Genomic DNA, 21,535 nt, shown 5'->3' on the forward strand with positions numbered 1-21,535 from the left:
GGTGCATGGTTAGCAGACTTGTTTGCTGGAGCTATAGTCAGAACTTTTTCCAGGGTAATAGAATCTGCCAGAGTTGATAGTCTGTTGGCATAAACTTTGAAAATTCTGAGTCACCTCTATACCCTGATGAGGCATCATGGTAGAGTTTTTGAAAGTGCAAGACTTTTAGAAAATTTCCTTTAGATCAAAAGTTCTCAAAGTGTGATCCAGGGACCCCTGGGCATCCCCAAGATCTTTTAAGTTATCTTCAAAGTCAAAACTATTGTAACAATACTAAAATTTTAAAATTCCTTATATAAATATCAGTAGCTATAATCCACATAAAAGCTCTTTTGGGGGGATCCCTAGTAATTTTTAAGAATTTATTAAAACCCTGAGAACAAAAAGTTTGAAAGTTACAGATCTAGAACTGTGACTTCATAACTGAGAGCACCTGGTGTAAAAATTCTGTACTGATACTGATAGGTACTTTTGTTTTGGAGAAGTAACAGGGGAACTGAGAGGTTAAATGCATGGGAGACTGGACTTGAACCAAGATCCACTTCCCCATGGTGCTCAAGTCATTAAGCATTTATTTGGTTTTGGGTTAAGTAACTTGCCCAAGGTCACACAGCTAATAGGTGTTAATTTCTGAGGTGAGATTTGAGTTCAAGGTTCCCCTGATTTCTGGATGGATGCTCTATCCACTTCTCCAAATTGCTGTAGTTCATTAAGTATTTAGCAAGTGCTCAGCACTTTGCCAAACCCTGGGGATACAGAGGAAGGTGAAAGCTATCCTTGTCCTTTTGGAGCTCCCAGTCTAATGGAGGAGACAATATGTAAAATTCTACCAATGGGACAGACTGGATCAATGGAAGATCCTTTCAGAGGGAAGTCCCTTCAGAGGAAAGGTGGAGATGAGGAGGAACAGTGTTCTCCCGCCCCTGGAAAAAAAAAAAAACAAACCAAATATCTTATGGAAAAGAAGAGCAAGGAGGACAGTAAGTAACTAGTTGTTGAGTATGTGGGTGGGAGGAAGATATAAGAAAATTCGAAACCCCAAGACAGGAATAAGGCAGAAAGAAGAACAGAACAATATCTAGTTGAAGTGAAGGAAATAGGGCAAAGAGGAAAATTACTAGGACTTGTAGGGACAGGAACAATCAGCCAGCCAGCACTTACTTATTAAACCTCTTCTGTCCAGCTGGCACTGAGAATACAGTAGCTAACAATTAAGTAACCCCTGCTCTTAAGGAACTCACATTCTTTCAGAGGAGACAGGTACTTATATAAACATATAGATATATGTGCAGATCATGGACTTATTTTTAAACTTTATTTTCACTGACAGGTTGTATGTTCCAGAGCTTAATTCCCCCACTGGGGATTTTGGGGTTAACTATGGGGTTGAATCCCTATTCTGATGTATTCTTCCCAGGGTCAGTTGCTTAGTTACATTTAATACCATTGATGTAAAATCCTTGTTTTTTAAAATATATTTTTTCTGGTTATACATGTACATTAATTTTTTAGAGTACATAAGATGGAAGCCCTTTCCAATAATTCTTACTATAAGAATAGGAAAGAATAGCTATAACAGGGACAAAAAAGCAAAAGCAAAGCCATGGTCCAGTTGGGCAGATGAAGGCCCAATGACTCTCATTACCCAAAGACTTAAAGCATGTCATCACTTAGCAATAGTAAGTGCATACTCATTTCTGACTAAACATCCAATTGGAGTTCTTTTCTTCACCATGAACAGATGACAGCCATAGAATATGTGCAAGCACTGAAATGGGTCCCTTCATTCTAGATCATGAATCTAAAAGTAGGCTCACTAGATCCCCATGTTTTGCATATACTCACAGTAGGCTCTCATTAGTCCCCAATTACAAATACTTTATCTACTTATCTCTCTTGGCCACTAGTAAGTGCAAACGTATGGAGATGGGAGGTGGAATATTGTATGTGAAGGCCAGTTTGACTGGATTGTAGAGTGTATGAAGGGGAGTGATTTATGATAACTCTAAAAAAAATAAAGTCTAGGTTGTGAAGGGCTTTAAATACCAAATTGAAGAGGTTATATATTTGATCCCCAGGAACTGGTAGAACAGAATTGGTGAGGGCATTAGCTGGAAACAAATTTAGAATGGATGTGATTAAAAGTTAAAATTGTGAACTTGAGAGTCAAGCAGGTTGTTTTGAATTAACTTATCTTTTTTTCTCTTCTCCAGAGCATCATGTTGTGTTAAGGTAGAATAGCTATGTTAGCATGTCTGAACCTGCCTATTATTGGACCTGTCTGAGCCCTATCGTAGATGCAGAGCTTGTGACATAGAAGCAACAGGCACTTCTAGGAAGCAAGCCAAGAAACTAAATCTACATCTCTTGAACAGCCCTGAAGACCAGAAGTCAAACTTAACTTGGGCTTGGTAGGATTGATGAGCCAGAATAGCTTCCTAGTATAACGATGGTGGGTCCTTTAGCTTTTGGTGGAATAACAATAAAGTATGAAATGTTTAGAGCTTTAAACCTAAGCCAAATAAACTTAATAACTAGCCATCTTAACTGCCTGGTGTTCTTAAATTTGTAGCACTTGTTGAAAAGATTAGTTAAGTACTTGAATCATCTCTATGTGCTGCACTTTTAAGTGGTTAGACTAAACAGAGCTGGAGAAGTCTGAGGAACCAGCATTGAGGGAGAGCAATTTTGATAGTAGGTATCTTTGTTCCTCTAGGGTAGTGGCCATGAGTTGGGAACCTAATATCCATTCAGGAATGAGACTGAGCAGCACTCCATTTTGTCACAGATAATAGCTATTTTCCATATATTCTGTAATACCAGTTCAACTTGACCACTTCCAAGATGGAATAGGGAAACTATTCCTCTTATTTTTTCTTTACTTTCATTGGCTCAAGAAATCAAGTTATACAGCAATGTTGTAATGATGATCAGCTTTGAAAGACTGAACTACTCTGGGTGTTATAGACACTAGATATTTATTAAATGCCTGCTGTATGCAGAGGATACAATGAAGACTGAACTATTCTGATCAATACAGTGATCCAGGATAGTTCCAAAAGACTCCTGATGAAAATTTCCCTCTTCTCTCTTCTTTCCTTTCCTCTCTCCTCCTCTCCCACATATAATTGATATCCTTTTGCTTGCCTTCTCAGTGATCGAAGGAAGGATAGGAGAGAAGGAAAGGCTTTGGAACTCAATTTAAAAAGAAAAGACTAATTAAAGAAAAAAAAAGAAAATCAAGTTATAGCTGCAAGGAGCTGTTTGCCACAAACTCTCTAAGGGAAAAATGTAAAATTTTAGATCTTTTTTTTGGTTGAGCTACACAAGATCTTTCAGGAAACTGGCAGGGTTTCTTCCTTTCTTCCTTTCTTTTCCTTCTTCCTTCCTTCGTAATCCAACTTGAAGAATTAAAGGTGAGTATTCTTTAATGAATTTGATGAATAGTAAAGTATTTTAATTCTATGCCCATCAAACACTCTGAGACCTGAATTATTTTATAGTAAGCTCCAGGGTGGGTTCTGGCCATGGGGAATTCCCACAGAGAATCCTTTAACTTCTTTGAATCTCAATTTCTTATTTGCAGTAGTGATCTCTAAAGTTCCTTCCAGGTCTAAAATCCCATAACAGTATATCACTGATCATTGCTGGGCCTATTGAAATACTACCCTTTTACTCCTAGTGTTAAGTGTCTGTGACTGTTAGGCATGAGAGCCTGAACTATAGGTCTTTGAGTATTGTGTATTAAAATTGCAGCTAATATGCCAAACTTCACTTTCAAAGAAGCCATGCAATATGAAGCTATTCTAAAAGATATATTACTTTTATTCTAATCTAACAAATGGACACACAATATTATGTTGGTTTAAAAGGGAAAAAAATAAACTGAAATCCATAAGGTAACCTTGCTAGGCTACAGCCTAGCATCATGCATAAATTGTTAATAAAATATATTTGATATATTTGTATATGTATATATGTATGTATATGTATATGTATAATATGTATATGTATAATATACACATATTTATATATACATATATTTATATCATATACTTAGTTTTATATAAAAAATATATTTGAAAACTGAATTCTGCAGTTAGAAGTTACATAATCAGTTTTGCCCATCTTTTGTGCTTTACTCTAACTTAAACAGTTAAAAAGGCCTAATAACTAATTTATTACCTTGTTACAGTAGATTACTAGATCACCATACTTAGTATTTGAGGCATACATGTTGTGGTTGAATCTTATTAAAAACCCAAAGAATGTCATGTCCTGCCCCCAGAAACCTACTAGTTTTCATAAGAACCAGTCACATGAGAGTGATCAGCTTTTTTTTTGCCTAGTGTTTCTCATTAAGCATCCAGCTAATAACAGGACAGTATTTTTTGAGAGAAAGAGGCGAAGAGACTTTGACTGTTCCTGACTTTAAAGTGAATCCCACTGGAAATCTTATGTTGATTTGGTTAGACTGGCTTTTTGATCCATTTTCTGATTCTTCTGCATTCCCAGGTCAGCCCCTACTCTACCAGAACATAGCTAGAAATGTTAATAGTGTACTGGGTCTGTGTCTTAAAGAAATAATAAAGAAGGGAAAAGAACCCACATGTGCAAAAATAGTTGTAGCAGATCTTTTTGTGGTAGCAAAGAATTGGGAAATGAGTAGATACTCATCAGTTGGAGAATGGCTCAATAAATTGGGTATATTAAGGATATTGTTCTATAATAAATGATGAACAAACAAAACAACTAAACTAAGCCTAAACAAAAACAACTGATGAACAAACAAAAATTCCATAAGACTCCTGACAGTCCTGTGTGCTGACTAAAGAAATAAGATATGAGCAGGTTTTATTCATATTACTAAAATTAACTGTTAATTTTAAAATGAAGAATGATGCTTTAAAAATCAGATTTCAATTTAAGGAAGGAGATCAGTCAACAAGCATTTATGCAAGCACCTACTATGTGCCAGGCTCTGTGTTAAGTGCTGTAGATATAAATATACAATAACCTGCAAGAATAGCAGGGTGGTAAAGGACTTGACCTATATTTTATATTTCTGAAAGGTTTTCTCAAAACCTAGCATACCCAAGAGCAGCAGCTAGCAAGTGAGACATTTTGCTTATGTATAGTAGAAGGGAGAGAAGTAGCTAAGGTGATTTACCTTTGTCATTCATGTATTAGGAAGGATGGATTCTGCCCCTCAAAGAAGAGTAGCACAAATTATGCGTGTCCCTTTAAAGCTACCGTGACCTGCTTACTGGAGGAGGGGCAGGTTCCTGAAGATCAGGTGTGTGTCTGAAGAGATGAGCTCATCCTTCTTAAGTAGACCTGCCCTAGTGAATGTTTTCCTAATTGCAGGTCCTCCAGCTGGAGAAGCCGGAAATGGTTGAAGCTTCAGGCACTTTGTGAGTAGCAAAAAATAGAACAATTTATTGTAATCTTTTGAAACGTGTGGCTTCCAATTTCAGGGGGGTAAGTGGCACACATGCACACTCAGCTATTTTCCAAGTTAAGGTTTGCAAGAAAGTGTTTGGTCAAGGGAGAACCTGCATATAAAACTGCTTTAACTTGAATGTTCATTGGGAGGGTGACTTTCCATGAGCCACCTCATTAACTCTTCAGGCTGGTTTAACTGACCTCACTGCTTATGGAAGCAAGAATCTTACAGGCTCCTTTTTCTTATGAAGGACTCTGAGACTTGTTTTAGAGCTAAACTGATAGAATTTATTGTGATACTGAAGCTTGTTGTCCTTGATTCTAGATCTCCTTGGGCTGTCCTTATTTTCTAGATTTAGGTGCATCCCTCTGAACCCTAACCCTAAAGACATGGACTAGATTCTAATTGTCAGGTTTATTCTTAAGTAGTTTGGCTTCAAAAGGCAGTGATGTTTTATGAATTGTGGAATGAGACTAAAATAATTTTTTTTTCAGGGAGGGAGCACAGACTACTGGGTGGGAATCAGGAGACAAGTACTACTTAGAGTAATCATAAACGTTGGAGAACTCAGTCATGATCATGATCATTGAAGTTTCTATAGTGCTGTATGGCTTACACAAGACTTGCCTCACAATAGTCTTGTGAGGAGGCAGTTTGTGTTGCTACAGAGAAACTCATCAGGTAAGTGACTTAACCTCTTGTCACATTGCTAGTATTTACTGGCAGGGGGAGTCAAACTTTCCATTAGATTCACAATTTAGATTCATAGGATTATAGATTCTTAAAGTTCATCTAGCCTGACCCTCTTCATTTACAGATGAGAAAAAATGAGGCCCAGCCTAGTTAAAATTCTTTGCATTTGGAAAGGATTCTGCCCTCCTTTAAGGGGTGTGGAAATGTTGGTTACTTTTGTTGTTGTTACATTGGTACCTTAAAGGTTTGCAAAGCTCATTTTCTTCACTAATACCCTATGATATAGGTGCTATTATTATTCCCATTTTACAAATGAGGAAACTAAGATAACGACAAAAAGTTTTCTTAAACACCTACTGTACTCCCAGCTTGATACTGTGCTAATCCCTGGGGATACAAAGAAAGGCAAAAGGCAATCCTTGCTCCCTAGGAGATCAAGCTCTTAGGGGAGGTAATATCAGAATCAAGGCACTAAGCTAAGGAGGATGGGGAAAAGCTTCATGCCCAAGGTGGAACTTGAGCTGAGATTTAAGCAAATCCAGATGGTGGGGATGAGGAAGGAGTTCCAGGTAAAAGGAGACAGATAGGGAAAATGTGGGAGATGGAACATCATTTTAGAAACACTCAGATCAGTGTCACTGGGTTGCATAATACGCAGGAGGAACTAAGAGCTACCTAACTAAGATTATTTAGGGAAAAAAAAAGTGAAAGGTTAGAAGGGACAAGGTTATCAGTTGCTTTATAAGCCAAATTCAATTTTTATAATTTGATCCCAGAGGTGATAGGAAGCCACTGGAGTTCATTATTGAGAACTGCTCCTGATAAAGATCATCTTGGTCGATGAGTGGAGGATGGACTGTTGGGGAGAGAAACTTAAAGCAGGAGATCAACCAGCAGGCTCTTACAGTAGTCTAGACCTGAGGTGAGAGCTAACACCATGGTATTATCAGTGTCAGAGAAGAGAAGAAGGAATTATAAGAGAGATGTTATGAAAATTGACATGACAGAATTTGAAAAAAGATTGGATTTGGAGAGTGAGGAGTCAAGGATGATGTAAGGTTGTTAGCTTGGGTGACTGGGAAAATAATGGTATCTTTGGCTGTAGTAGGGAAGTTAGGGAGAAGGAAATTTTGGAGGGAAAATGATGAATTTCATTTTGGACATGTTTAATTTAAGATATCTGGAAAACATTCAGTTGTTTTAGTTTTAACTAACTCTCCAGTGGGCAGTTAGTTAAAGATGCAAGAGGAAAGGGCAGAAGAGAGATTAGGACTGAGAATCATCCAATCCATGGGAAATGGAGATCTGATAATGTGTAAAGAGAAGAGAACCCAAAATGGAGCTTTGGGAGTTACCCAGGTTAATGAATGTGACCTGGATCTGAGAAAGGGAGGAGGAAAAGTAATCGGGATCATGAAGACCTAGAGAGGAGAGAACCTCAAGGAGAAGAGGGAGGGAGGAGATTGGGAAGAGACTATTGGATATGGATCATTGATAACTATGGAGAGAGTTGAGAGCCTAAAAGACTTCTTCAGCTTCCTAAGCAATTTCAGAGACTCCAGGTCTTCCTTACTGCCCCCCACCCCAGCTGCTGAGCTTTTCACCCAGATCCAGGGACTCCAGAGTCTGCACTCCTTCCACTATGCTGTGTTGTCTCTGTGCTTCATCTTTAAAATAAGAGAATTTGGCTAGGTGTATCTCTATCTAAAATCTTTTCTAGCTCTTAAGATGCTGTTAAATTACTATGTGCCCTGGAGCAAGGTAAATATCTCTGCATAGCTACAGAATGAGGTAGTAATAACTGCTGTCCCTACCTCATAAAATCAAGATGATGGAGAATACACTAAAAACTTTTTTGGGGAAAAAGTGGAATTATGTAGCATGGAGACTATTCTTAGGCAGCAAGGAGAATGGTTTTTTTAAGCTAGAAAAGGTAACACAAATGATGGAAGAGGAAATTGGAACACAAAGTAATTGAGATAGAAATTGTCTTAAGATGAATTTATGGCTCTTGAACCAGGTGAATTCTATATCAGGGTGCCAAATGAATTTAAATAGATGGTTTCAGAGATTATGTTGATAATATACTGAGAAATTATGACAGGAGAATCGTTAAAAGATTTGAGATGGGCCATTGCTGCCTTCATTTTCCAAAAAAGGATGTATTCTACAAAATACAGACCTCTAAACTTGTTGACCCTGGTATAATTTGAGAATTTAGAGAATGGTTACAGAAATGAAATCAAATATTTCTTGAATAAACAAACCTGTTATCTGTAGCTTTTAGGAAAAAGAAGCAGTATAATAGAAGTCAGCATGGATTCACTAGGAACAAATGATGCCAAACTAATACTATTCCTATTTTTCAGAGAATGACTAATTTGGCGGACTGAGGTGAATGCTCTAAGATGAATGTGTATTTTTATTTTTACAAATCATTTATAACATCTGCCACTCCTTCAGATCCAATTCAATTCAATTCACATTTCCTCCTTATGTCAGGAATAAACTCTTCATTTTTTTTTTTTATATATTTTAATATTTTATAGTTTTTTTCCCTATGTTTTCTATAGTTTTATTTATTTATTTTATTTAATAGCCTTTTATTTACAGGATATATACATGGGTAACTTTACAGCATTAACAATTGCCAAACCTCTTGTTCCAATTTTTCACCTCTTACCCCCCCACCCCCTCCCCTAGATGGCAGGATGACCAGTAGATGTTAAATATATTAAAATATAAATTAGATACACAATAAGTATACATGACCAAAACGTTATTTTGCTGTACAAAAAGAATCAGACTCTGAAATATTGTACAATTAGCTTGTGAAGGAAATCAAAAATGCAGGTGTGCATAAATATAGGGATTGGGAATTCAATGTAATGGTTTTTAGTCATCTCCCTGAGTTCTTTTTCTGGGCATAGCTATAAACTCTTCATTTTCACTGGTCTCTCTTCTCACCAAACTTAACAAAATACATTTTTATTGATATGTTTTGTTTTTACACAACCTAGAATTTCTTCCAATATTCTTTCCATTTCCAGAAAACAATCCCACATAACAAATATTTTAAAAGAAAAAAAAGAGGAAGAAAAAAAATCTGTAAAACTAATCAATATATTGAAAAAGTCAGAAAATAACATGCTTATGTACCTTCCACCTTTTCAAAAGAATATGATCTCTTCAAACCATTAGTAGCATCTTCTTTTTTCTTTTTTGCAAGGCAATTGGAGTGACCCTGACTTGGCCAAGGGTCACACAGCTCTTAAGTGTGAAGTGTCTGAGGCATTTTAACTTTGGTCCTCTTGACTCCAGGGCCAGTGCTCTATCTACTATGACATCTAGCTACCCCATCTAATAGCATCTTGATAGCCATAGAATTTGAGAATTTCAGAACTAGTCCAATTTCCTCATTTTAATGATAAGGAAACTGAGGACCCCGACTAGATTATAGAAATATATACAAATATATGATTATAGAATGGCATGCAGTATCCAAAATTCTGACTCCTACAAAAATTTGTTCTTATAATCTCTGAACTTACTTGCAAAAAATATTCATGTTGGTTTTGCTTCCTCAAATAGATTGGAAGCTCTTTGAGTACAGGTATCATATCTTATAATCTGTAGCCTCATTTTCATGGCACTTGTCAATTTGGCTTTATAACAGCCTCTCTGATACTCTTTTCTCAGAGCTCTGGTCCAATTAGCCAGATCTGTTTAACCAGAACACACTAAATATATTTGTATCTTTTTACTCTCCCACTCATCTTGATGGCTCTCTGCTTTCTGAATCCTATCATCCTTTAAGACTGACGAAATTTCATCTTTTTTGTAAAGCTGGTCATCTATGCTTTTTTTTATTATAGCTTTTTATTTACAAGATATATGCATGGGTAATTTTTTAGCATTGACAATTGCAAGACCTTTTGTTCCAGCTTTTCCTCTCCTTCCCCTCCACCCTCTCCCCCAGATGGCAGGCTGGCCAATACATGTTAAATATGTTGAAGTATAAGTTAAATACAATATATGTATACATGTCCAAACAGTTATTTTGCTGTGCAAAAAGAATCGGACTTTTAAATAGTGTACAATTAGCCTGTGAAGGAAATCAAAAGTGTGAGCAGACAAAAATAGAGGGATTGAGAATTCTATGTAGTGGTTCATAGTCATCTCCCAGACTTCTTTCGCTGGGTGTAGCTGGTTCAATTCATTACTGCTCTATTGGAACTGATTTGGTTCATCTCATTGTGGAAGAGGGCCATGTCCATCAGAATTGATCATCATATAGTATTGTTGTTGAAGTATATAACGATCTCCTGGTCCTGCTCATTTCACTCAGCATCAGTTCATGTAAGTCTCTCCAGACATCTCTGAAATCATGCTGCCATTACAAAGAGGGCTGCCACAAACATTCTTGCACATACAGGTCCCTTTTTCCTTCTTTAAAATCTCTTTCGGATATAAGCCCAGTAGTAACACTGATGGATCAAAGGATGTGCACAGTTTGATAACTTTTTGAACATAGTTTCAAATTGCTCTCCAGAATGGCTGGATGTATTCACAATTCCACCAACAATGTATCAGTGTCCCTGTTTTCCCACATCCCCTCCAACATTCTGCATTATCTTTCCCTGTCCTAGTCAATCTGACAGGTTTGTAGTGGTATCTTAGAGTTGTCTTAATTTGCATTTCTCTGATTAATAATGACTTGGAGCATCTTTTCATATGGCTAGAAATAGTTTCGATTTCTTTGTCTGAGAATTGTCTGTTCATATCCTTTGGCTGGTCATCTATGTTAACTGTTATTTCTCCCTCTTCTAAACAAACATCTTTTGATATGTTTTGTTTGAAATTTACCCAGTTCATCAACAGTCATTAAGTGTCTGTTGGATGTCCAGAACTCTGCCAGGTGCTGGGGATACTGTCATTACTGTAAGGACATCTCACTTAGTTTCCTTGTTGATCCCATCTTCATTTTCTCTGACTTCTCTTTCCAAAACATTCTATCCTCACCCTGTTTGTGGTATTTTCTGTCTGAATATAAGTTCTATGAGGATATATTGTCTTTAGATAAGAGACACCCTCAGCCTATCTAAATAGTTATCTCGGCCCTAGTATCTGGACTTCTTTAGGGATTATGAAAGTGTCTGGTTACTTTTCCTTGTCCCTTTACTTTGAATATGCAGTGTTTTCTTTTTCTGATAACACCCAGCTTATATTGCCGGTATTGACAGCTGCATTACAGATATTCCCTTTGAAATCTCCTTTTTTCCTTTTGTTGATTTCCCCTTTCTCTACTCTTCTCTCCTGTGAAATACTTTACTTCTCTATCTTAAGTTGCTTCAGAATACTGCTGATTAGCTGCATACTCTAAATGGGCCTGAGAAGTTATAAAAACTAAATCTGTGTCCTAGGAAACAGAATCTGCTATCAGCAAGCAGTCTTGCTTAGCATTCTAATAAATTTCACTTTCATTTTAGCTTCCTGTTTGTTCTCCAGTCTAGAAGAAGACAATGCCATGACATGCAAGTCATGGATTAAATTGGATTTAAGTTTGGTTAGGCTATCTATGCAAAGTCATCAACCTCATTTTCTCCTCTGGAGTCATCTGGGGTTTAGGGGCAAGATACAAATCAAGATAAATGGAGATGGCCCTGGATGCAGAGGGAGACTTTTTTTTTTTTTTTTTTTTTTTTAAAGATAAGACCATTACACTTTCAATAGACTTGGGATGGGAAATACCATCCGCATCCAGAGAAAAAACTATGGAGACTGAGTGTGGATCGAAGCATGCTATTTTCATTGTTTTTTTGTTTGCTTTTTCTTTCTCATGGTTTTTTTCTCCCTTTTGGTCTGATTTTTCTTGTACAACATGACAAATACAGAACTATGTTTAAAAGGACTGCACATGTTTCACCTCTATCAGCTAGCTTGTTATATTGAGGAGGGGGGAGGAAAAGGAGAAAGGAAGAAAAATTTGGAACAGTCTTATAAAAATGAATGTTGAAAACTTTCTTTATGTGTATTTAGAAAAATAATACTATTGAGAAAAAAATAAGGTAAGAACTCTTAAGGGCTTTATTCCTGGGTGCCGAAACTTCCCTGGGCTGGTACAGAAGCCCAGAGCAGGGAGAGAGCAGGAACTGAGCTGGGGAGAAGGGAGGGGAAGACAGTGTTGCCTGTGAGAGATTATGAGGTAAACCAGATATTGGCTCAGAGGCCAGAGATGAAAGATCTTTAAGGGACTTTCTAGTAGCGGAGTGGTCTGGTTGGTCAGGACCCTAGTTCATGAGGGGGAGTAGTGGGAAAGAAAGGGGCTTCTGTAGCTGGACAGTAGTGCCTGTGTTTTCTTCCTGCTGCCTCAAATCATCCACAGAGATACAAATACCCCAAGCAGTGACTAGAACAAATAAGAATGCCCCTCAACTTCATCACTGTGGAAATTTTGCCCCTCTGGGCCCTGCTCCAGACCTGCAGTTTTCGGAAGTCTTTTCTGTACAACCTCCTATAAGGTGATCTCTTCCTTCTTTTCTACATCTTAACTAATGCTTATTGTGTCTTCCACTTGGTTGGGATGTGTATATACATATCATGCCTATCTTTATATATATTATATACACTGTTGTATGTTCTGTACATTAGAGATTTGTGTGTATATACACACAGATATTTAAAATACATATGTAACAAATACACATGTGTATAAAATACATATGTAATATATATTTGTTACACACATAAACATAGATATAGAATGCTGTATCTTAATTTTCTCTATTGTATATCTGTTGGTGCCAATGAGATTGTAAGCTCCTTAATGGCATAAACTAAGTTTTATGCTCTGTGTTTTTAGGAGACTATAATGTCTTCAGTAAAGTAAGCTTATAGATACTTGTCCAGTAAGAAAAGTTAAAATGTTTTCACAAAAGGGGCCCTTTTCCTGATTTAAAACCTTAGTACTGAGACTGAAAATACCACCTTCTCTTAATTCCTTACTTTTTTCTACCTTGTTCTCAGGTGTATTGAACCTTGACATCCATCTCTTGAATGCAGACAGACCATCTATCATACAGATGATCTGAAGATCTCAAATTGATATGGGCTGCATGGAAACATGCCTAAAAATATGAAGAAGGATTTTGACAGATTGACAGGAATGTTTGTTACTGTTTGGCAGAGCATGTTTCCATCATTCTTTCAGGCTGCCTTTATCATCTGCTCAGGCAGTCCACTCAATCGTGAGATATTTATCTTTGTCTTATTTCTGCTTAGATAAATGTGTGATACCTTATATACATACATGTGCAATCATTAGCAATGTTTTCTGAGCCTGTTGCCTCAAGGGGTCATAGTTGACCAGAGTACATGGTAATTGTTTTCCTGTCTTGATGTAGGTGATAATGTCAGAGGAGTGTTTAAAAGAATGCTAACTATTTAAAGCTCTCTCTGTTACCAAGTGGCAATAATTGTTGTTTTCTTAAGTTTAATTTAAAGTGATGATGTTTAGCATAGGTGTCCCGGTTTTGTAAAAAGGGAAATTGTCTAAAGTCTAGAATGCTGGGAAAGATGGGGCAAAAAAAATCCACATGTATTTTGATTGGAAACTAGGAGGAGCCTTAGAGAGATATAATCAGAACCTTTCATTTTATAAATGTAGGTACTCTGACTCTTCTTATTCTTCTACATACCCCACCATCAAATGCCAAGTTCCATCAATTTTGCTTCCAGAATATTTCTCATATCCATCTTTCCATTTCTTTTATCATTGTCATGATCCACATATAGCTGAATTGTTGCATCAGCCATTTAACCAATCTTACACTTCTACTTTTTCCTCCCTCTTGTTCCTCCTATTGCCTTTCACATAAAGCCTCAATTTCTTAGTCTGGCTTTCAGGGCCCTTTCTCTCTCTATATCTAGTATCACTCAGCTTTTCCACCCTTCTCTTTGCTGACTTGCCTCTATACTTTATGCTCCAATCACTTACTGCTTACATTTTTCTGCCTCCTGTCATTTTGTGTCTGAAATGCCCTTATCTGTTACCTCTGTTGAAATCCTTCTCTCCTTCAAGACTTATTTAACATGCTCCCTCTCCCTCCCCCTTCCCCACAATAAGAAGGATTTTGTCAGAATGACAGGAATGTTTATCATGGTTGGGCAGAATGTGTACCCAGCATTCTTTCAGGCCGTGAAACCATTCCTTATGCTCCCAGTCAGAATTAATCTTTTCTTCTTTAGACCTCACAATAGCATTCTGTGTTTCACTTAAGCAATTAGCATTATCTGTTTTGCATTATGGCTTTGTGTATGTGTGTTGAATCCCCCTACTCGAATATAAGCTGCTTGAACCAGAGAATTATTTTGCTTTGTATATACAAATGCTATATATGTTTAATACTGGTAAATTATTTGCCAAATTGTAGAAATTAGAAAGAGTTTTAAAGCTATTAGGAAATAAAGACTCCAATTGCACATTGGTCAGAGTTTAGTAATACCCTTTAGTTGGAGGAGAGCCCTAAACCTTATTAAGAAGGGTGAATGTAAATTTCATTGTGCTTCCACTTTAGCATTCCTTAAGCTCCCATCTTTCCAGATAAAGAAATGGGGAGAATACAAAAGAGAGTCCATTGAGAGTTCCAACAGTGATACTCATGACTTGGTTTTTAGCTTTAGCTAGCGACCATTCTAGATTTTGAGAAAGTAAATACTCTGCTGCCACCACCATTGATCTTTATCCAAAAAGTGCCTTTCACAGATTTGGGCAGATTTGAACAAAGCTTGAAGTGTGGTGGGACTAGGGGAGTAGGAAAGAGAGGTGGGAATAGATACAGAATTAGAGGGTAGTAGATGTGGCTCTGGAAGAATCCTCAGGCATCATATGGTCCAGCTTCCTCTTTTTACTTTTTACTTCCTCACTTGAGGAAACTCATCTATAAATTGAACAATCTCATTACCCAGGATAATGTAACTTGCTCTCCTCCATTTGTGATGGCTGTCCAAACTATGTGTGCTGATGTATGAGCTGTGTGAACTATCCATTCAATTGTATATCACAGCCTTACCTAGAGACATTTTTCACCTGCTTGGTTTTGTTTTTGTTTTGTTTTTTTGATATAAATAGTTAGATCAAACACTCTTTAATGATTATAGATTTCATTTAGTAGGCTCTTTAGTATTTTAGGGCATTTAGGAAATGAATAGAGTTTGCAGGCTGTAGGCCAAGTTAATATGACTTTGATTTTTGAGAAAATTCTGTAACATGATTAAGGAGATAGGTTGTGATTTTCTAGAAAAGGCATAGAGATTGCATAGTATAGTTTTACCAATAGTAGATCAGTTAAGACTGCCTTTTAAAAAATGTTGATGTGGTTCAATCTTATTAAACTGGTAGTTCTGGGGGATGATTTAGATAGGATTTACTAACGTTTTGGTGAAATATTTGAATCTCATACTCTTTTTTTTTTTTTTTTTTTTTTAATTTAATAGCCTTTAATTTACAGGATATATACATGGGTAACTTTACAGCATTAACAATTGCCAAACCTCTTTTTCCAATTTTTCACCTCTTACCCCCACCCTCCCTAAATGGCAGGATGACCAGTAGATATTAAATATATTAAAATATAACTTAGATACACAATAAGTATACATGACCAAAACATTATTTTGCTGTACAAAAAGAATCAGACTCTGAATTATTGTACAATTAGCTTGTGAAGGAAATCAAAGATGCAGGTGTGCATAAATATAGGGACTGGGAATTCAATGTAATGGTTTTTAGTCATCTCCCAGAGTTCTTTTCTGGGTATAGCTAGTTCAGTTCATTACTGCTCCATTAGAAATGATTTGGTTGATCTCGTTGCTGAGGATGGCCTGATCCATCAGGACTGGTCATCATCTAGTATTGTTGTTGAAGTATATAATGATCTCCTGGTCCTGCTCATTTCACTTAGCATCAGTTCGTGTAAGTCTCTCAGGCCTTTCTGAAATCATCCTGTTGGTCATTTCTTACAGAACAGTAATATTCCATAATTTTCATATACCACAATTTATTCAGCCATTCTCCAACTGATGGACATCCATTCAGTTTCCAGTTTCTAACCACTACAAAAGGGCTGCCACAAACATTCGTGCACATACAGGTCCCTTTCCCTTCTTTATAATCTCTTTGGGATATAATCCAGTAGTAACACTGCTGGATCAAAGGGTATGCACAGTTTGATAACTTTTGAGCATAGTTCCAAACTACTCTCCAAAATGGTTGGATTGTTCACAACTCCACCAACAATGAATCAGTGTCCCAGTTTTCCCACATCCCTCCAACAATCATCATTATTTTTCCTGTCATCTTAGCCAATCTGACAGGTGTGTAGTGGTATCTTAGAGTTGTCTTAATTTGCATTTCTCTGATTAATAATGACTTGGAGCATCTTTTCATATGACTAGAAATAGTTTCAATTTCTTCATCTGAGAATTGTCTGTTCATATCCTTTGACCATTTTCAATTGGAGAATGGCTTGATTTTTATAAATTAGAGTTAATTCTCTATATATTTTGGAAATGAGGCCTTTATCAGAACCTTTGACTGTAAAAATATTTTCCCAGTTTATTGCTTCCCTTCTAATCTTGTCTGCATTGGTTTTGTTTGTACAAAAACTTTTCAGTTTGGTATAATCGAAATTTTCTATTTTGTGATCAGTAATGATCTCTAGTTCTGCTTTGGTCATAAAAACCTTTCCCTTCCACAGGTCTGAGAGGTAAACTATCCTATGTTCCTCTAATTTATTAATAATTTCATTCTTTATGCCTAGGTCATGAACCCATTTTGACCTTATCTTGGTGTACTGGTTAAGTATGGATCAATGCCTAGTTTCTGCCATATTAGTTTCCAATTTTCCAGCAATTTTATCAAACAGTAAGTTCTTATCCCAAAAGCTGGGATCTTTGGGTTTGTCAAAGACTAGGTTGCTATATTTGTTGACTGTTTTATCCCTTGAACCTAATCTATTCCACTGATCAACTAATCTATTCCTTAGCCAATACCAAATAGTTTTGGTAACTGTTGCTCTATAGTATAGTTTTAGATCTGGTACAGCTAAGCCACCATCATTTGATTTTTTTTCATTAATTCCTTGAAATTCTTGACCTTTTGTTTTCCATATGAACTTTGTTGTTATTTTTCTAGGTCATTAAAATAGTTTTTTGGGAGTCTGATTGGTATAGCCTAAATAAATAGATTAGTTTAGGTAATATTGTCATCTTTATTATATTTGCTCACTCTATCAAGAGCATTTAATATTTTCCAATTGGTTAGATCAGACTTAATTTGTGTTAAAAGTGGTCTGTAATTTTGCTCATAAAGTTTCTGATTTTCCCTTGGCAGATAGATTCCTAAATATTTTATATTATCAGTAGTTACTTTAAATGGAATTTCTCTTTGTAACTCTGACTGTTGGATTTTGTTAGTGATATATAAGAATGCTGATGACTTATGTGGGTTTATTTTATAACCAGCAACTTTGCTAAAGTTGTGGATTATTTCTAATAACTTTTTAGCAGAATCTCTGGGGTTCTCTAAGTATACCATCATGTCATCGGCAAAGAGTGATAATTTGGCTTCCTCATTGCCTATTCTTATTCCTTTAATAACAGGCTAGAATCTAATAAGATTGAACTTCAGTAGGAATAAAGTCTAAGATTTGATTTTAAATTTCAGTTGCAGTATATAAAATGAGTAAGCATGACTAAATAACCATTTGAGAAAGATCTAGAATTTTAATGATCTGTAATCATAATTTGAGTTGTTAGCATGAGATGATAGGCCCCAAAGATAATAGTTTGAATTTTGAGAAAGTAATAGATCTTTTATGCTCTGGTTAGATCACATTTGGAGAGTTCTGGGTACCAATTTTCAGAAGGATGTTGATGTTAGTTGGAGAGTACCCAGTGGAAGATCTTGAGCCTATGTCATATGAGTGTCCACTAAAAGAACTGGAGGCATTTAGCCTGGAGAAGAATTGGAGGAAATGTATTAGTTGTTTTCAAGCATTTAAAGAATTGTCATGTGAATGAGTGAGTAGACCTGTTCTGTTTGGTAGTAAAGGTCAGAACCAGGAGCCATGTGGAAAGTTTTAAAGAAACAAATTGAGGTTTGATGACAAGAAAAACTTCTTCATTATGAGCTATTCAAAGTTGAAATGTCCACCTTAGGAAATTGTAGGTTCTCCTTTACTAAAGATCATGCAGCAGAGACTTGTTAGGTATGTTATTTTCATATTCAGGTATTGGCTGGACTGACCACTTCAAGTTGTTTCCACTCTGAAATTCTGTTTCTTTAATGAGATAAACTTTGAACCCTTGCCTCCAAGTTCAGCTGTCTTTCTATTGTCAGTTACCACTAACTAAAATAATACAAACTAGAGGCCTTCTCTTAGGTAACTTGACTTTCATCTAGCTTTAGCCTAAGGCCATTTGTTGTTTCTTTTTTTTGAATTATAAGAGGAAGTAGAAGCCTTATGATTGAGCTGAGGAATGTGAAAACATTGTCATATGTCACATTCCTCCAGGAAAATGTTCATTATCTTTTTAGATTAAAATTCAATTTTTTCTTTTTTTAAAAAATTTATTTTTATTCTGAACTTAGCAAATATAAAATAAAATGGGTATTTCCATTTACATAATAGGACAGAAAAGAGGACTATACATGAAACTGTAGATTTCTATTATGTACATCTTGCTTTAATTTTAAAGTATATAATAAATTCAACCTGTAGCTTTCAAAACTCCTGTTTTTTCTGACTTTTTTTTTTTTGTTTTTTTCTTGGTATTTTTCCTTTTTATTGTAATAATTTCATTTATTTTGAATACATATTGCTTTATGAATCATGTTAGAAAAGAAAAATCAGAACAAAAGGGAAAACCATGGGAGAGATAAAAAAACAGAAAAAAGTGAACATAGCATGTATTAATTTGCATTCAGTCTCCTTAGTTCTTTTTCTGAATGCAGATAGTATTTTCTGTCCAAAGTCTATTGCTTTGAATCACTGAATTGCTGAAAAATATCAAGTCTTTCATAATTGATTATCACTATTCTTACTGTTATTGTGTACAATATATTCCTGGTTCTTTGGTTCTGCTCATTTCCCTCGGCATTAGTTCATGTAAATCTTTCCAGACCTTTCTATAATCAGCTTATTCATCATTTTTAAAAGAAGAATAATATTCCATTACCTCTTCATGATGTTTTTCAAGGTTTTCCAGTATTCTTCTCTTCTTGCTTTTATTGTTTTTTCCTTTTTTAAAAAATTTGTGTGCGCTTTTTCCCCTTACCTGATAAGGATATGAAAGTTGATGGAACCCAGCTATATTACAGCTGTGGTAGCTAGCAACCCAATGAAGTACTTCATCTGTTACTTCGCTGGCCTCTCTTTTGTCTGCACCTCTGCATTTTCTGGGTGGTTAGAAGTTTTCTGCTGTCAGATACAAGATGCCTAGATTGGATCTTCAGTTTATATGCTCTAGGGAAGCTGGCCCAGAATGCTGAGGGGAGTTCAGGGTAGAGGACTGAAGTTTAATACTTCACCTCCTTTTGTGCTGCTAATGAACTGATTTTTTTTTTTTTTAGTTCTTTAGTTTATGACTAAATTGTAATTTTAAAAAATCCAGCAGCTTTGTGGCTGTGACCATGTGTAGCACATGGTTATGTAATGGTAAAAAAAACTTTTTTGATTGAAATTTTTAGTCAATTTTTATCTTTGAGACATATAGAAAATATAGAAGCCATAATTTTGGTTATAGCTCTGCTGACAGCATTGTTTCTAACATTGTCTTTACTGTGCTTTTAAAAGTGGTCCTTTTAAATAAAACCTAGAGGCAAGTGAGCCAGCAGAAGGAGGGAGTTATGTTTGTGACTCTATTTGCCTATTCCCTTGACAGTGGGGACCTCTCTTTTACTTTTTGAATTTATGTCCCTTTGTTTACTTAGTACACAAATTTGGGGACTCAATTGAGAACTTGTTTGACCATAGAGCCTCTTATTTCTATTTTTCTTTTTTTTTTCTTTTTCTTTTTGGAGGCAGTCTGGGTTAGGTGACCTCCCCAAGTTCAGATAGCTGGTAAGTTTCTGAAACTTGGATTTGATCTCAGATACTCTTGGACTCCAGGACTCATGCTGTGTTTTTTCCCTGTGTTATCTAGCGGCCCCATGGGTTTATTCTTGCTACTCATAGATTGAAGTCGTTAGGGAGAGGTGGGGCTTTCATATTTGGGACATTGCCTTTGTGAAAAATAATTTTTGAACTGGATCTCTCAAGTCTAATAGTACACTTTCTTCAATGGTGTTAGGTAATATTTTAAGCATTTAGAAAGAGGAGTTGGTGGCTTGCTTTTTAGTTGTCATCAAATTCAAATCGAACCCAGAAAATCCTGAAATTTTGAATGCAGATAGTGAGGTAATTATGGTATTGACTGTTCTAAATCATTGCAAATGTTTTTTCTAACTCCGTTAATTCTCTCTTTTGTGATTGTCTTTTTTTCTTTAAATTGTCTAGCAGCCTATAAACTCCATCAAAGCTTGTTAAGACCTTTGTGGTCAGGAATGCATCCAGAGGAAATAGACCCAAAAATTGCTTTTCTCAAGACTCTAATAAAGTTTGTGATGTACCTTTCATGGTTCAATAGTTAGTTCCATAAGTACACTTTGTTTATAATTAATTAGAGGCCTGGTCTTTTTGTCTATCTTGTTGCATTGTCAGTGCCGAGTCCTAGTCGGTGGTAGAGAGGGCTGTGCTGCTTGCAGTTTTCCTGTTGGGGGAACCCTGGTTTAAGAGTCACAATTTTCCTTTGTTAGGAGCTGCAGGTAGTCAGCCCCCCTTCCCTGTCTACTTCATCTCTTACAACATAGTGGTAATCCTGCTTTTTGGAGGTTTGAATGCTCCATCCGCTACTGTTGATGCCTGAGTGTGAGTACTCTTAACTGGTAATAAGAATGCTTGGCTTTAAGGACTAGATTGCTCTCTGGGAAGTAAAGATCATTCACTTATGGTATTGGAGGTAGGAATGGTGGAGGGAGGAGAGATATACTTTGTTTTGGTCTTTTTATTTTTATATTATTAATATTTAGATAATTTTTTTTACCCTTCTGGGTCTTTCTCACCTTTTAAGATAAGGGAATTGGAATTCATTTGTTGCAGTGTTTTAAAATCCTAATATTTTTCCTTAATTTAATCAAGGCTAAAGCTAAGAATTGTCTTGAATTTTTATACATAGTTATATGTATTTCTTTTTAATTATTTTCATTATTTTAGTACTTTTCAAAGATAAAGGAAGACTTATTTCAGAGAAGAAGTAGGAAGGTTTACATAGTCAGCTATTTTTCTAGCAGCAGAA

General features: G+C 36.1%; 1 protein-coding gene across 9 annotated transcripts in view; it reads left to right on the plus strand.

The window, feature by feature from the left end:
• The window catches only part of USP54 (ubiquitin specific peptidase 54), a 118,436-nt gene that overhangs the window by 10,726 nt on the left and 86,175 nt on the right, over positions 1-21,535 (plus strand). The window contains exons 1-2 of one of the 9 annotated variants that reach the window (XM_031956494.1): positions 5,349-5,414; positions 5,941-6,127. The exons of 1 other annotated variant lie outside the window; for it this stretch is intronic. The gene's annotated coding sequence lies outside the window, so the exon portion shown is untranslated. Of the gene's footprint in view, positions 1-5,348; positions 5,415-5,940; positions 6,128-13,162; positions 13,387-20,948; positions 21,109-21,535 lie in introns of those variants that run through there. 7 more of the 9 variants (XM_031956497.1, XM_023507363.2, XM_031956498.1 and 4 more) reach the window with 7 other exon arrangements.

Source organism: Sarcophilus harrisii, chromosome 2 (genome assembly GCF_902635505.1).
Source record: "Sarcophilus harrisii chromosome 2, mSarHar1.11, whole genome shotgun sequence".
Taxonomy (NCBI): Eukaryota; Metazoa; Chordata; class Mammalia; order Dasyuromorphia; family Dasyuridae; genus Sarcophilus; species Sarcophilus harrisii.